Source organism: Balaenoptera physalus (genome assembly GCF_965194825.1).
Source record: "Balaenoptera physalus genome assembly, chromosome: 8".
NCBI lineage: Eukaryota > Metazoa > Chordata > Mammalia > Artiodactyla > Balaenopteridae > Balaenoptera > Balaenoptera physalus.
The window spans coordinates 76,791,313-76,805,661 of record NC_138887.1 but is presented as its reverse complement, the minus strand read 5'-3'; the positions used below and the strand labels follow the sequence as shown (position 1 = coordinate 76,805,661).

Sequence of the window (14,349 nt, the reverse complement as noted above, 5' to 3'; positions counted from 1 at the left end):
TTTAAGCATTGTCATGTGATGCCTGTGATGGAACTGTGATCTTACTGTGCACTTGTTGACCAAATCTGGAGGGAAGGCCATACGGTGAGGTTGGCGGAGGGGGAATAAAAAGAGCCTGCGTCCATGATGAAACCACTGGCCCCAACCTGTCCTCAAACCACCTACATTGGCCTCTGTTAAGGAAACAATAAACGTCCTGAAGATTAAAATCTGTTAGCAGGACTCTGTTATTTACGAAGAATTGTTACCTTTAAACATTAAGAAACTACTAACCTATATATCCTATGCAAAGTTTGCTTGTCTTTTTAAACACAATAGCAGTGATCTCATAAAGGGAAAAGTCCTAAAGTGGATTTACTTTCTCCTAGGAACCGTGTGCTTATGTTCCTTATTCAGGTCTTATACCTCCAATAAATTAGAGCACAAACAATATATGAAAGCAAAGATACAGCCACGGATTGTCACACAACATGCTAATTATACAAGAGCCTCTACTATATGATAAAGTTCACTTATAGCGCAAAAGCATACCATAGTGTTACATATAAATTTCCAAACGTATATGGATTATAAACATCTAAACTGACTCTAGTCACAACAAATTTAAAAATCAAATTTCCACCTTACAATTTTGTCTAAGCCTATACTAGTACTCACTTAAGTCTTGCTTTCAAAGTTTTAGTGCTCTAGAACTCAATCACAAACTCCAGGCAACCGAACCCTGAGTTAGGGGTGTCGCTTTCTCCGTAACTCAAGCTTCGTTCCCCAAAGTGTAAGATGGCTAACCCATGCTGCAGGTTGTCAAAGGTCATCAATTTCTCAATTTACAAAGCAGATTTTGTGTGAGTGGTATAAGATATCAAAGCAAAAACCAAGTCGAACCCAAAACAAAACAAAACAAAGAACCTCTCAATCCAGCTCCCTCACTGTTGGTTTCAACAGGGATAGGAAATGTTTATAGAACATTTCACTCATACTGTTTAATCACCTGGTTGGGTTTGGTTCTAAAAAGACTGATATCTCTTGTTTTACTTCTTTGGCTAAATGCTTTGCTATTTCAGATAAGCCTCAGCCAACTTCTAAACTACTAAGGCAAAAAGTAAGCTCATGTTACAATTCTAAAATTTTTTTTGAAGTTGTCTGAGTATGTTTAGCCAAATATTACTGCTCTTGGAAAACACTAAACAAGACGTGTGATACATGTGTAGGGCACGATAAAATAAACTCTTGACAACAGTCAAATACGGTAAAGACTGTGAGATGGTGACCAAACCCTTTTCTACTGTCTCTTGAGCAACAGCCAGCAACATTCTCCAGCCTCCCTTTTTTTGGTGTGGCCCTGTGCCTGAGTTCCAGCTAGTAAAATATGAGTGGGAATAATGTGCTGCTTCCAGGACTGGCCCGTAGAAACATCCTGACATGATTCTCCGGGCTCGCTCTGCCAGCAGAATGGAAGAGTTTCCCATGATACATCACTAGATCTCCAACTTTTGGTATCAGAACCCCTTTATACTCTTACCATTTATTTAGGACCCCAGAAGTTTTTGTTTCTATGAGTTACATCTATTGAGACTTACCAAGAACATTTCAGAATCCTGATTCATTAAAAAATAAAAATATAAACATTATAAACACTATAAGCCCTAAATATTAATGTAAATAATATGTTTTAATAAAAATTAACCATATTGGCCCAAACAAGAAAAAAATCTAGTGACAAAAGTGGCATTATTTCACATTTTTTGAAACTCTAATGTCTAACTTAAAAGAAGACAGTTGGATTCTCATGTGTGCTTCTTTATTCCACCTGTTATATTGTTTTGGTTGAAGAATACGAAAAAAAATCAAGACCTTCACAGATGAACAGCTGGAAAAGGGGGGGGGGGGGAGTCTTGTGGAAATAGTCTGAAATGGCCTCAGGGACTTAAGGTCCTTGGATTACACGTTGAGACCCAGTGATTCAGAGGAAGATGGAGCTACAGGATATAAGGTGTCTTGGTTCCTGAATGACCTCATGGAAGGCTGCCCACCAGAAACACCCCCACTGAACTATGATGCAAATGAGAAATGACCCTTGATGGCATTAAGCCACTAAGATTTGGGGATTTATGTGTGAAAGCAGCTAGCGTTAGTCTAATTAAAACATTAACTCTATGCCAGGCACTGTTTAAGCACTTTACATATACTAACTCATTCAGTCATCTCAACAATACTATGAAGTAGTTGCTTGTATAGTCTCCATTTTAGAGGTGAAGAAACTGAGGCACAGAGAGGTGAACTAAAATATCCAAGGTCATGCAACTAGTAAGCAAGTCTACTTCTAGAGTTCTTGCTCCCAGTCACTTCACCATACTGCCTACTCACCTTACCTACATATTTCCCAGCACCATCTTACACCTTATACTCCAGACAAGCAAGGCAGACGTAAATAAAAACATATGTACCTGCACTAATGACTTGCTCGCTTGAAACAGATACAGTAGAAACTAGTTTTGGATTCTCCAGAAAAGATGAGAGTTGGGAGCAAACAAATAGGTGAAAAGGAGTTACTGAGGATTCTGGGAGACAGGTGGTACAATGGTTGGTGGGGGGAGGGGGCTGGTAGGGTGAATTCTAGATGGCCTCATGACCTTGCCACCTGGTGTTACTTCTCTGATTATGTTACATGGCAGTGAGTTGCATGATTACATTATATGGTAAAAGGGATTTTGCAAATGTAATCATGGCTACTAATCAATTGATCTTAAGATAGGGAAATTATTTGGTTGGATGATCATGAGCCCTTTAAAAGTAGAAATTTTCTCTGGCTGGCAGCAGGAGAAGTCTGGAAGATCTGAAGTATGAGAAGGACTGGATGCCTCACTGATGGATCTGAAGATGGAGGGACCATGTGAGAAGGAATACGATGGCCTCTAGGAGCAAAGACCAGACCTCACCTGACAGCCAGCAAGGAAATGAGAACTTCAGACCTACAGCTTCAGGGATCTGAATTCAGCCAACAACTTGAATGCAATTAGAAGTGAATTTTTCCCCAGGGCCTCCCCCTGGCCCACACTTGATTTGGGCCTTGCTATACTCTGAGTAGGGACCTGGCTGAGTCCACCTTGATTTCTGATGTACAGAACTGTAAGTTAGTAGATGAGTGTTTCTTTAAGCTGCTAAATTTATGGTAATTTGTTACACATCAATACAAAACTAATAGAGAAGGTAACTCAAGAGACATCCTGTCCCAGGGTACTTGCTTAAGTAAGAACGTCTTTGCCATTTTGTCCCTATTCCTGGCAACTAGTGACAAATAACCCTAAGTACCAGTAAGTTTTCCTACACAAATAAAAATAAGTAAAAGAAACCCAAACCACATATTTCCTTATAAATATTTTCAGTCTACCACTGGCAACTTTAAAACTAGTGATCCATAATTGTTTATTATTATAAGCCACAGAAAAACTAAGAAATGTTTTAAGGCAACATGTTTCATGCAATCTATTAACCTCTCTCATAGTCTACTCTTAAAAAGAAGTCTTAGAAAGTCCCAGAATTAAACCCCACACTCACGCACAGACCTTGTAAAATGTGTGCAGCGGATTCTCAGGGCTTTTATTTTTTAAGGTATTTAAAATTTTTTTTCAAGGGAGACGTATATATGTATTTGAAAGTAAACTCTATGGATGTAATTAGTTATTTTTATATCTTGCTCTTTCTTTAAAAAACAGCCTCTTTACAATCCTGCAGTCCCATACCTGGGTATTTTTCTGGAGAAAAACATGATCGGAAAGGATACATGCACCCCAACGTTCATTGCAGCACTGTTTACAATAGCCAAGAAATGGAAGCAACCTAAATGTCCATTGACAGAGGAATGGACAAAGAAGATGTGGTACATATATACATTAAAAAGAATAAAATAATGCTATTTGCAGCAACATGGATGGACCTAGAGATTATCATACTGAGTAAAGTCAGAGAATGTGAACATGGGGAACCTAAAAAAAATGATACAAATGAACTTATTTGTAAAAAATGATACAAATAAACTTATCTGCAAAGCAGAAACAGACTTACTGATTTAGAGCACGAACTTATGGTTACTGGAGGGAAGGGTGGGGGAAAAGGATAGTTAGGGAGTTTAGGATTGACATGTACGCACTGCAATATTTAGAGTGGATAACCAACAAGGACCTACCGTATAGCACAGGGAACTCTGCTCAGTATTATGTAACAACCGAAATGGGAGAAAACTTTGAAAAAGAATAGATACATGTACATGTATAGCTGAATCACTTTGCTGTACACTTGAAACTAGCACAACATTGCTAATCAACTATACTCCAATATAAAATTAAAAGTTTTTTTAAAAAAGAGGACTTCTCTGGTGGCACAGTGGTTAAGAATCCACCTGCCAATGCAGGGGACATGGGTTCGAGCCCTGGTCCGGGAAGATCCCACATGCGGCAGAGCAACTAAGCCCACGAACCACAACTACTGAGCCTGCACTCTAGAGCAGCCGAGCCACAACTACTGAGCCCACGTGCCACAATTACTGAAGCCCACATGCCTAGAGCCCGTGCTCCTCAACAAAAGAAGCCACCGCAACGAGAAGCCCGTGCACCGCAACAATGAGTAGCCCCCGCTCGCCACAACTAGAGAAAGCCCGCGCGCAGCAACGAAGACCCAATGCAGCCATAAGGAAATAAATAAATATATTTAAAAAAGAAGAAGTAAAAAATAATATTAAATTAGGGGAAAGTTTAGAATACCCACCAAATATCACAAGTTCCTACACTTCCATAAGAGATGGCTTTGAGACTCCTAGATGCTAAAGAAGATTCTTAGAGTCCTTTAGATAAAAGGAAACTAGTTTCTGAGAAGAAGAATTTTTCTAGTTCTCTAAGAGAAATCTCTTTTTAGACTGTACCACTCAGTACAGGCTAGGGTCTGCTGCAGTAATTAAAAAAAAAAAAAATCCGCAAATTTCGGTTACTTGGGTTCAACAAAGATCTATTTCTCACTTATGCTACACAACCTCTGTTGTTTGGCTGGGGGTTCTTCTCCATGCCTCTTCCTTCTGGGACTCAGGCTGGCAACAGACACTATCTTGTCATTGCTGGAGGAAAAGGAAGTCTGGAGGGTCTTGCACTGGCAGATCATGCCATGGCCTGGAAATGATGTGTATGCAACACAGATCAAATGCCATACATCCTTTCCTGTCGTATCGCCCCACCCAAGCACAAGGGGGCTGAGCTGTGCATCCTAGTATTGCCCAAGAAAGGCGTGAACACATAACATCTCAAGAGCACTAATGACTGCCATAGATGTCATTATAAAGTGTGTGATACACTGTATCACATCACAAGTAATAGTGAGTGAGCATCCTATGACTATTTTTTATACAATTGCTTAATAAAGGTGGAAAACATGACGCCAAAGCACAGTCAGGTAAATACCATACTATGTGGGGACAATACAATAAGGCCCAGGATGCAGCTCTGTCAGTCTTGGTTAATGTAAAGTAAAATCCTCCAGGAACAGGCCTCCAGAGGCCAGGGAGGGAAAGTAGAGGAGGGAAGCTGGCTGGTTGACCAAACTGTAGTAAACTGCAAAGCATCTGCCCCATGGAGGGGGTGGCTTACTAACTTTCAGTAGGTTTATTGCAATATGAGGCTGTAAACCTCGGACTACTAGATATTCTGATTTTTTTAAAAATGAACCTGGAAATGTGGGTTTGTTTGTAAAATCTCCAAAGTTAAAATGTTTTAAAAACAATGTGCAAACCAGTCAAAACACGTCTGTCAGCCAGATGTGGCCTGTGGATTGCCAATTCATGGAGAAATTCTATGTACGCTGCTGATTCCTTACAGAGGCATCGGCTGTGACAATCAACTGAGCAGAAGCGTTGATGTCCCCTTGGGAGAGGGTCACAGAGAGTGAGAGCTCACATAACTACGGCATGGGAAATGAAGGGCAAATGCCATCTCATTGGTCTCCCTCAATGTCGAAATCACTGCTGAAGAGGTCTTGGCTTTGTGGGAGCCAAACGCCTGCCAAGAAAACTCCAGGGAGGCAGATTCTAAATGCTGTGAGACCAGGGGCTTTGCCTGTATTTGTTTACCACTGTGTCCCCAGAATCTCAAAGGAAGTCCAGCAAATGGAAGGTACTCAGTAAGTATATGTTAACAGAATGTGGGCAGTTGCATGGAACTAATTTAAAACCTGTATCTGCAGAAGGACGACATGTGTGATAGCCTTTTTCACCCACGGACACCAAAAAACAATTGCTTCTTCAGGACATTCTGTACAACCCTAAATGGCTTACTTTGAACAGAACCTTCAGTGCTAAACAATGGAACTATAACCACATGGCACTTTTTTTTTTTTTTTTTTTTGCCTTAAAGAAATGATGTCTAGGGCTTCCCTGGTGGTGCAGTGGTTGAGAATCTGCCTGCCAATGCAGGGGACACGGGTTCGAGCCCTGGTCTGGGAAGATCCCACATACCGCGGAGCGACTAGGCCCGTGAGCCACAATTAATGAGCCTGCGCGTCTGGAGCCTGTGCTCCGCAACAAGAGAGGCCACGATAGTGAGAGGCCCGCGCACCGCGATGAAGAGTGGCCCCCGCTTGCCACAACTAGAGAAAGCCCTCGCACAGAAATGGAGACCCAACACAGCCATAAATAAATTAAAAAAAAAAAAGACTTTAAAAAAAAAAAAAAAGAAATGATGTCTAGAGTACAAAATTCAGCAGCTTCATGTTGTCCCCAAGTAGCCCAGCAGGGGTGGGAGGCAAGAGAATGGCCCCTCCCATGCAGCTACAAAGATGTGTCACCAAGAGATGGCCAGCAGGGAGAGACGTGAGGGTTGAACCAAGAAGCAGCTGCAAATGGGGTGTGGACCACAAACCAGGGAGTGGACAGAACACGGTGTCTCAGTGGATGCTGGCACAGAGAGGTGACAACTCCTAAGGTCCCGCGGAAAGGAGATGTAATCCCAGGAAGAGGAGGGGAAGAGGGGAAGAGGGGAGAAGGAATCCCTGAACTGGCAAAGACTAAGGTATCACTATTAAGCAGCATGGAAGCTTGAGATGGAAATTAAATTCAATTAAAAAGAAGACAGAGTGATTACTCTCCACCTCCAGTCTGTAGCCTGAGATTTCATACTCCCTGTAGGATTGTCATGGGCCCAGTTCCCTGGGAAGCAGACTCCAAGGTGAGCATAAGGTGCAGGAAGTTTACTGGGGGAGCACGCTCAGGATCAATACCTACGGAGGAGGAAAGGAAGCAGGACGGGGCAGGGGAGATGCTCGCTGCTGCCATGAAGCCTCGACAAAGGCTTCACCTGATCGCGGGAGTTCTGAAGCCGCGCTGGTCCTTCACAGTGGTCCTGAACTGGGGCAAGGAGCTGAGCTTTTATGCCTCAGTGTTACCTGGTCATTTGATGCGGACCGCCTCCGAGAAGGACTACGTGGCTGTGGACAAAAGCCCCTTTCTTCAGCCTTCTGCCAGCAGCCCACCCAGGGCTGGAGGAATGAGCCTGTCAGTCCTGTGGGGCCCATGGGCGGTGCATTATAGTGACCACCAATTACCAAGTGAGATAACTTTGTACAGTGTGGCCATCCCTGAAGTGGTGCATAATAAGCATGAAATAAATGCCAGTATCACTGCCCTCCTCTCTCCATTCTGAGTGCTGAAGTTCTGTGATTCGGGGAACATAGGCACTCCCTTGGAGCTCCCATTTCAGTCGCAGGGTCTTTTCCATAATGTTTCATGTACTACTCTGATAGTTGGGGCCTTGTATGGACAGACCAAAGTCAAGAACATGGCCTGGAGCAGACTGAAGGAGGAAGTGGAATTAACAAGGCAAATATGTAAAAAGGACCATAACAGTGCAAGTTACAATGCAGACCCCTGAATGTGGACACTTTTCCTCTATTTTTCATTTTCTTTGGTCCCAGTTTTTCCAAGGTGTGCTCTCAGAACATCAGTCTGGAGGGCTGCTCGGCACTGAAAGGGTTCAATGGGCAAATACGCTGGGAATCACTCATACTCTAATCCCTCGTGAAGATTCTTACATGACCCTACTGAGAAGTCCCGCACAAAAGAAACCTGTTTATCTTGGTAAAACACAAATTTATTTGACCACAGGTAATAGCCTTAACATCTCATGGAGACACTACAAGATTCCAAAGGGTTTATGTATATAAAGCAAGCAATTTACTAATGCGTTTGGTTTTTCTAGATAAATATTCCTTTTTGAAAACATCAGTAACTACATGACCCTCTTGGTTTTGTTTTTTTTTTTTCTTTTTTAATCTATGGAGGAAAATCTCAGCTGAGGCTATTTCTCGAGAAATGAAGAGACAGTCACATTACAGCAACAGCCAGAGAGACAGGCTATTAGACATGAACAACTTTAAAATTTGACCTTAACCACGTAGGAGATATCACTCATTTAAGGACTTCATTTTTCACTAAGATTCTGAAACTGCCTTCTAAACCAGCAGTATACCAGTGGCTGGAATTTATAGCTCACCTGGTAGGTGGCAGCTGCTGTCCCAGAATATACTTCACACACACTGTGGTACTTAAGAAGATGCTCAGGCTGAAAGAGGATAAATGATGTGCCCCAGGCCACAGGGACAGAGCTGACCAAAGAGTAGTGTGGTTCCTCAGCCCCTGTTCTGAACTGCCTCTCTTCACCATTCTTTCAAAAACGGATCAATAACAGCAAGGAAGGACTAAAATCATGCTTAAAATAAAACTAATAAACATATCCCCAAAGAGAGAGTCACTCAAAAAATCGTCACTTGGGAAACTAACACAAATAGTATATGAATTCTGACCTTTAATACTTGCTGACTTAAACAAAATTGAGTCTAGATATTTCAAAGGAGAACTCTCCACATTTTTCTGTAACAGTAGGGAATCTTAAGTCCATATGTGGAGTAGATATATACCCCTATTCAGTAGTCCCCAAACATTTGACTGAAAGTCCTGTGTTCTGCTTGTCTGACACTTTTAGTTGCAAAAGCTGTCAACTTTCCCAAAGTACTTCAGGTCTTCCCCTCCTGAAAGATAGATCAGAAGGCCGGCTGGTTTTCAAACAGCTGTGTTCTTTTTAAAGTGGCCATGACAAGGACCAGGGCTGCTCTCATACAAACCAGGGGCCAGAAGTCGGACTCACCCCCTTGGGTGACCTTCCCCAGCGCCTTCCCAGTGCTTCAGCTGCGCAGGCAAGTACCTGCCTTCATAGGCATTTGCACACATGCTTACCGTACACACCTCTGAGCTTTCTCCGCAACCCATTTTTGATTTGATGGCTCACCTTCTCTGAGCTAAGATGTCTCTGCCAAAATAAGTCACTGGGCCACCCTTCACTTTGGAGGAAATAAAGCTGCAGAAGGCATGGTCACTAGGAGCTTCTGTTGTCCCAGGAGTCCCTTCTCTCGTGTGTGCTTAGGGCGGCAGGAGCACGAGCACATGAAACCCAGTTATTTGAAACCAATGGCCTCAACTTCCTCTGTGCACACAACCTCTTACCAGCTCTGCCTTGACTTTCACTTCCTTCCAGAGCCTTCTCTCTGGTGACCTGTCTCAGAGGCAGTAAAACAGCCCCAAGGCAGGAAAGCAGGGGAGTCTGCCCTTGAATAGACTGAGGATCTCCTAAACAGCCCAGCGGCATGGACTTGGCCGTGGATCAGCCTTTAGTGACTGGGGCAGAATGATTACTATGTGAGAGAAACGAGCCCAGCTGACCTTCGCTGAAAGTCCAAGAAAGATGTGGGATCCATCTGCTTCTCTAGACTGAATGTTAATCTGGTAGTAGGTTCAGAACGTTGTGCTGGGTAGAGACTGGGGGTGATTATTTCAAACTATCTTGCTAACAATTAACAAACAAACCCTCAAGGTGTCTGCCCCTGAAAGCCGATTTTACACACACACACACACACACACACACACACACACACACACATGCTGTAATAGTTGCCAGTTAGGGAGTTTGGGATTGACAAAAAAACAAAAAAATTGTAAATCACTATATTGTACACCTGTAACTTATATGATATTGTACATCAACTATACATCAATAAAAAAGAAAGTGAAAAATAAATAAATAAAAAGAACTGCCACCTAGTGCCAAACCTATACTATTACTCTGATAAATCATCCTGTGTGGCCCTTCAGAATTCAGGACTTCAGTCCACCAGCATCCTTGTTGTAGACTTATTAACAAATATTCATAGTGTGCTGAGTATGTGCAGAGCAAGTATTACTGTGTTATACTTACCAGGGTTCAAAAGCACTCATATTAAATAGATATTAGGGACTTCCCTGGTGGTGCAGTGGTTAAGAATCCGCCTGCCAATGCAGGGGACACGGGGTCAAGCCCTGGTCTGGGAAGATCCCACATGCTGCGGAGCAACTAAGCCCGTGTGCCACAACTACTGAGCCTGCGCTCTAGAGCCCGTGAGCAACAACTACTGAAGCCCGTGGGCCTAGAGCCCGTGCTCTGCAGGAGAAGCCACCGCAATAAGAAGCCTGCACACCTCAAGGAAGAGTAGCCCCCGCTCACTTCAACTAAACAAAGCCCGTGCGCAGCAACGAAGACCCACTGCAGCCAAAAACAAATAAATAAAATAAATAAACTCATTAAAAAAATAGGTGTTAGTTTGAGCCACATGAAATTGCCTTTTTTGTAGTTAAAAAACTCAAATATCAACAGTTTCATATGGTTCAGCCTAAATCATTTCTAGGTTTTCTACCTAATGGATTTTCCTCTAGTTTCAAAAGTTACCGGAAGAATGTTTCACAGACAATGAGCAACTTGGAAAATCCCTTCTTTCTGTCGTCCTTCCTTCCTCCTCTTCCTTTCATCCCGCAGCAAACATTGATTGACTGTCTTGTAAGAACAGTCCCTTGGCTGTCAGTCCTGTGACGGCGCAGAACTAAGTAAGGCGCTGCCCTTGACCATGAATGGTTCCTAACTAGCAGGGAGACCAGCCTGAAACAACTCACAGCAGTGCACAACCCGGCTCTCAAGAAGGTGTAGGTGAGACAGAGCGGGGGTGGGGGGGGCAAGGCAGGAAAGGAGGGCTCAGGAAAGTCCCAAGGAGAGTTCCACAGTCCCTGCCTTGGTTGAGAATTTGCTCTGTGCCGGGCACTGGGTGGTGTCAGAGGGGATGAGGGAAGCCTGGGATCCAGCATCACAGAGATGTAGGGGTGCAGATGCCTTAGGAGGGGGAGCATTTCTGGTTGTGGAGCTCACGGTGAGCAGTGACCCGGTTCAGGGGTCACAGCGAAGAGAGAACCAAAGGCTAGCCTTACGTAAGACGTTATCATGTGGCAGGCATTGCTCCTGGGGCTGTGCCTGCCATTAACTTAGTCCCCAGGCATAACCCTTCTAGGAGGCGGTTATGATTATTTTCACAGGAGGAAACCGAGACACAGGGAGTATACATGCTTGTCAAGGGCCACACAGCCACTGGCCCCGGAGCCCATGCACTTAACCACTGTGCTGCACCTTTTGTGTGAGGAGACGTGCCCTTCAGAGGGCGCCGCAGAGAGCTTCAGAAGAGAAGGAAACGTGTCACACAAAAGCAATGGATATTCAGAGAACACCTAAGATGCAGTTTGCTTATATTCTAGGAGAGTAGGTATAAAAAATAGTGGGAATATATATATAATTATATATGCATTATATATTATAATATTTAAAAATTATGTATCCTCTATAATGCAAATATATTAACATATATTATATATACTAATATATAATATATATTATATATACAATATATATTATATATACTAATATATAATATATATTATATATACTATGATATATAACATAATAATATAATATATAATAATAATTGTATATTACATAATATATAAGGCAACTCTGAAACTAGGGGAAAGTAACAGTTGATTAATGATAGATATAATTATTATATGTAATATATAATATATTCTTCATATATGATATTAATATGTCCTTGATAAAATATTTATATATACAAATAACAATATATAATTGTATATATTATTAACTCCGAAACTATGACAAAATCATAGTTGATTAATAATAGATACAATAAATAACATATATTATATATAATTACATAATATATATTACAGTATATATTATATTAAATATTATATATAATATACAATATATAATTATATATATATATTACTTATCAACTGTTATTTTGCACTGTTCCAGAGTTACCTTATATAGTTAATAACTGACTAGACCAGTGGTTTCAAAGTGTGGTCCCTGGACCATCAGCTCCTGCATCTCCTAGGAAGCTGGACCTTAGCCCAGGCCTACTGTATCGGCAATTATGGGGCTGGGGCCTGGAAAGCTGTGTATTAACAAACTTTCCAGACTATTCTCATGTATGCTAAAATTTGAGAACCACTGGACTAGAGAAAATGTGACTAGCAGACTAAATATTGTCGATCTCTTTTTATCCCATTTTGAGCAGTTATACACTCACTGAATTGGAAGAAAAACTTTGCTCTCTTAAGTAATAAGCATTTCCATTTTAATGTCCTCTAAACTATTTAATTAGTAGGTAAATTTTTTATAGATATTAGAGGTTAGGATTTGTGGAGTCCAAGTTAATGAGTATTTTTATTTTATTACAAAATTCAACATTGATTATTTTTCAAGGCCACAGCTTTTCTAAGAAAGGCATGCATTCAATTGCTTTCTTTACTGGTGGAGGAAGGGATGAGGGAAGAATACAACCACATTAATTTATTTAACAAGCACTTTTTCTGAGTGTTTGTTTAAGGGACCTTGGCAGAGGGCTCTGGAGAAGAGAAGGTCACGTCTTGAACAGTTTAGCCCTTCGGGCTAATGCAGCTCAGTGGGGCCCAGTTCAGGCACAGAAGTGCAGCAATGGCTTCTAGTCCTCCCCTTGCAGCCCAACATTGAAAGCCTTGTGAAAAATCATTTACCAAACTTACACTTTCTGAAATTGGGAAGAGTAGGATAATAATTAGCTTTGATAATAGTGTTAACATTTAGAAGCTGAAAAGGTAGGCTTTTAAAAATTTGCCAACAGATGTTGGCTTCTGAAACTAAAAATGCAGATGCCTCAGTATTACTGCATCTGCCTCCTACATGGCCCTAGTCTCTCTCCATCCAATCCATCTTCCTTGCTGGCATCAATTCATCTTTCTAAAACTTACATCTCTGGAAACTCCTCAAGCTTTCAGGTATGAAGTCCAAACTTCTCAGCCTGCTTTACATTACCCTTCTCCAGCTCACCTATCTCATCAGCCTCCCTTCCCCTACCTGGCTCTCTTGTCTGCCGAGGGCCTTCCTCTTTACAACCCTGTCACTAGGCTCTGCCCACTGTCCTCCCTTTTCTATTTTATTTATTTATTTTTGGCTGCATTGGGTCTTCGTTGCTGCACGCAGGCTTTCTCTAGTTGCGGTGAGCGGGGGCTACTCTTCGTTGAGGTGCGTGGGCTTCTCATTACGGTGGTTTCTCTTATTGCGGAGCACAGGCTCTAGGCGCGCGGGCTTCAGTAGTTGTGGCACGCAGGTTCAGTACTTGTGGCTCACGGGCTCTAGAGTGCAGGCTCAGTAGTTGTGGTGCACGGGCTTAGTTGCTCTGCGGCATGTGGGATCTTCCCAGACCAGGGCTCGACCCCATGTCCCCTGCATTGGCAGGCAGATTCTTAACCACTGGGCCACCAGGGAAGCCCCATGTCTTCCCTTTTCTAGAAGATCCTTCTCTACCAGGCATGGGTCTCTTTCCTTTGTGACTCCATTAGAGCTCTTTTGACAACAGAAAAGAGAAACTCTACCCAAATTGGCACTAGGAAAAAAAAGCTCAAAAGATCCACTTAAGAAAGGAAGAGCCTCTTCCTTATTTTTTTAGCAAAGACCCAAGGGCTCACTTACTGTGCTTGTGACACTGGCCTATCCTGAGCTAGTCATTGTAATTGGCCAGCCTTGAGAAGAACAGTGCTTGACACAGATTAGGTACACAATGGATATTTACTTGTTATTAATTATTGATAGTTAAGATTGAATGCGTTAATATACGATATTTGTTTTTCTCTTTCTGACTTACTTCACTCTGTATGACAGTCTCTAGATCCATCCACGTCTCAAGAAATGACTCAATTTTGTTCCTTTTTATGGCTGAGTAATATTCCATTATATATATGTACCACATCTTCTTTATCCATTCGTCTGTCGATGGGCATTTAGGTTGCTTCCATGACCTGGCTATTGTAAATAGTGCTGCAATGAACATTGGGGTGCATGTGCCTTTTTGAATTACAGTTTTCTCTGGGTACATGCCCAGTAGTGGGATTGCTGGAGCATACGG

General features: G+C 42.1%; 1 protein-coding gene across 1 annotated transcript in view; it reads right to left on the bottom strand.

Annotated features, from left to right (window-relative positions):
• Positions 1-14,349, bottom strand: part of CHN2 (chimerin 2) — a 324,377-nt gene that overhangs the window by 87,269 nt on the left and 222,759 nt on the right. The window lies entirely within an intron of this gene.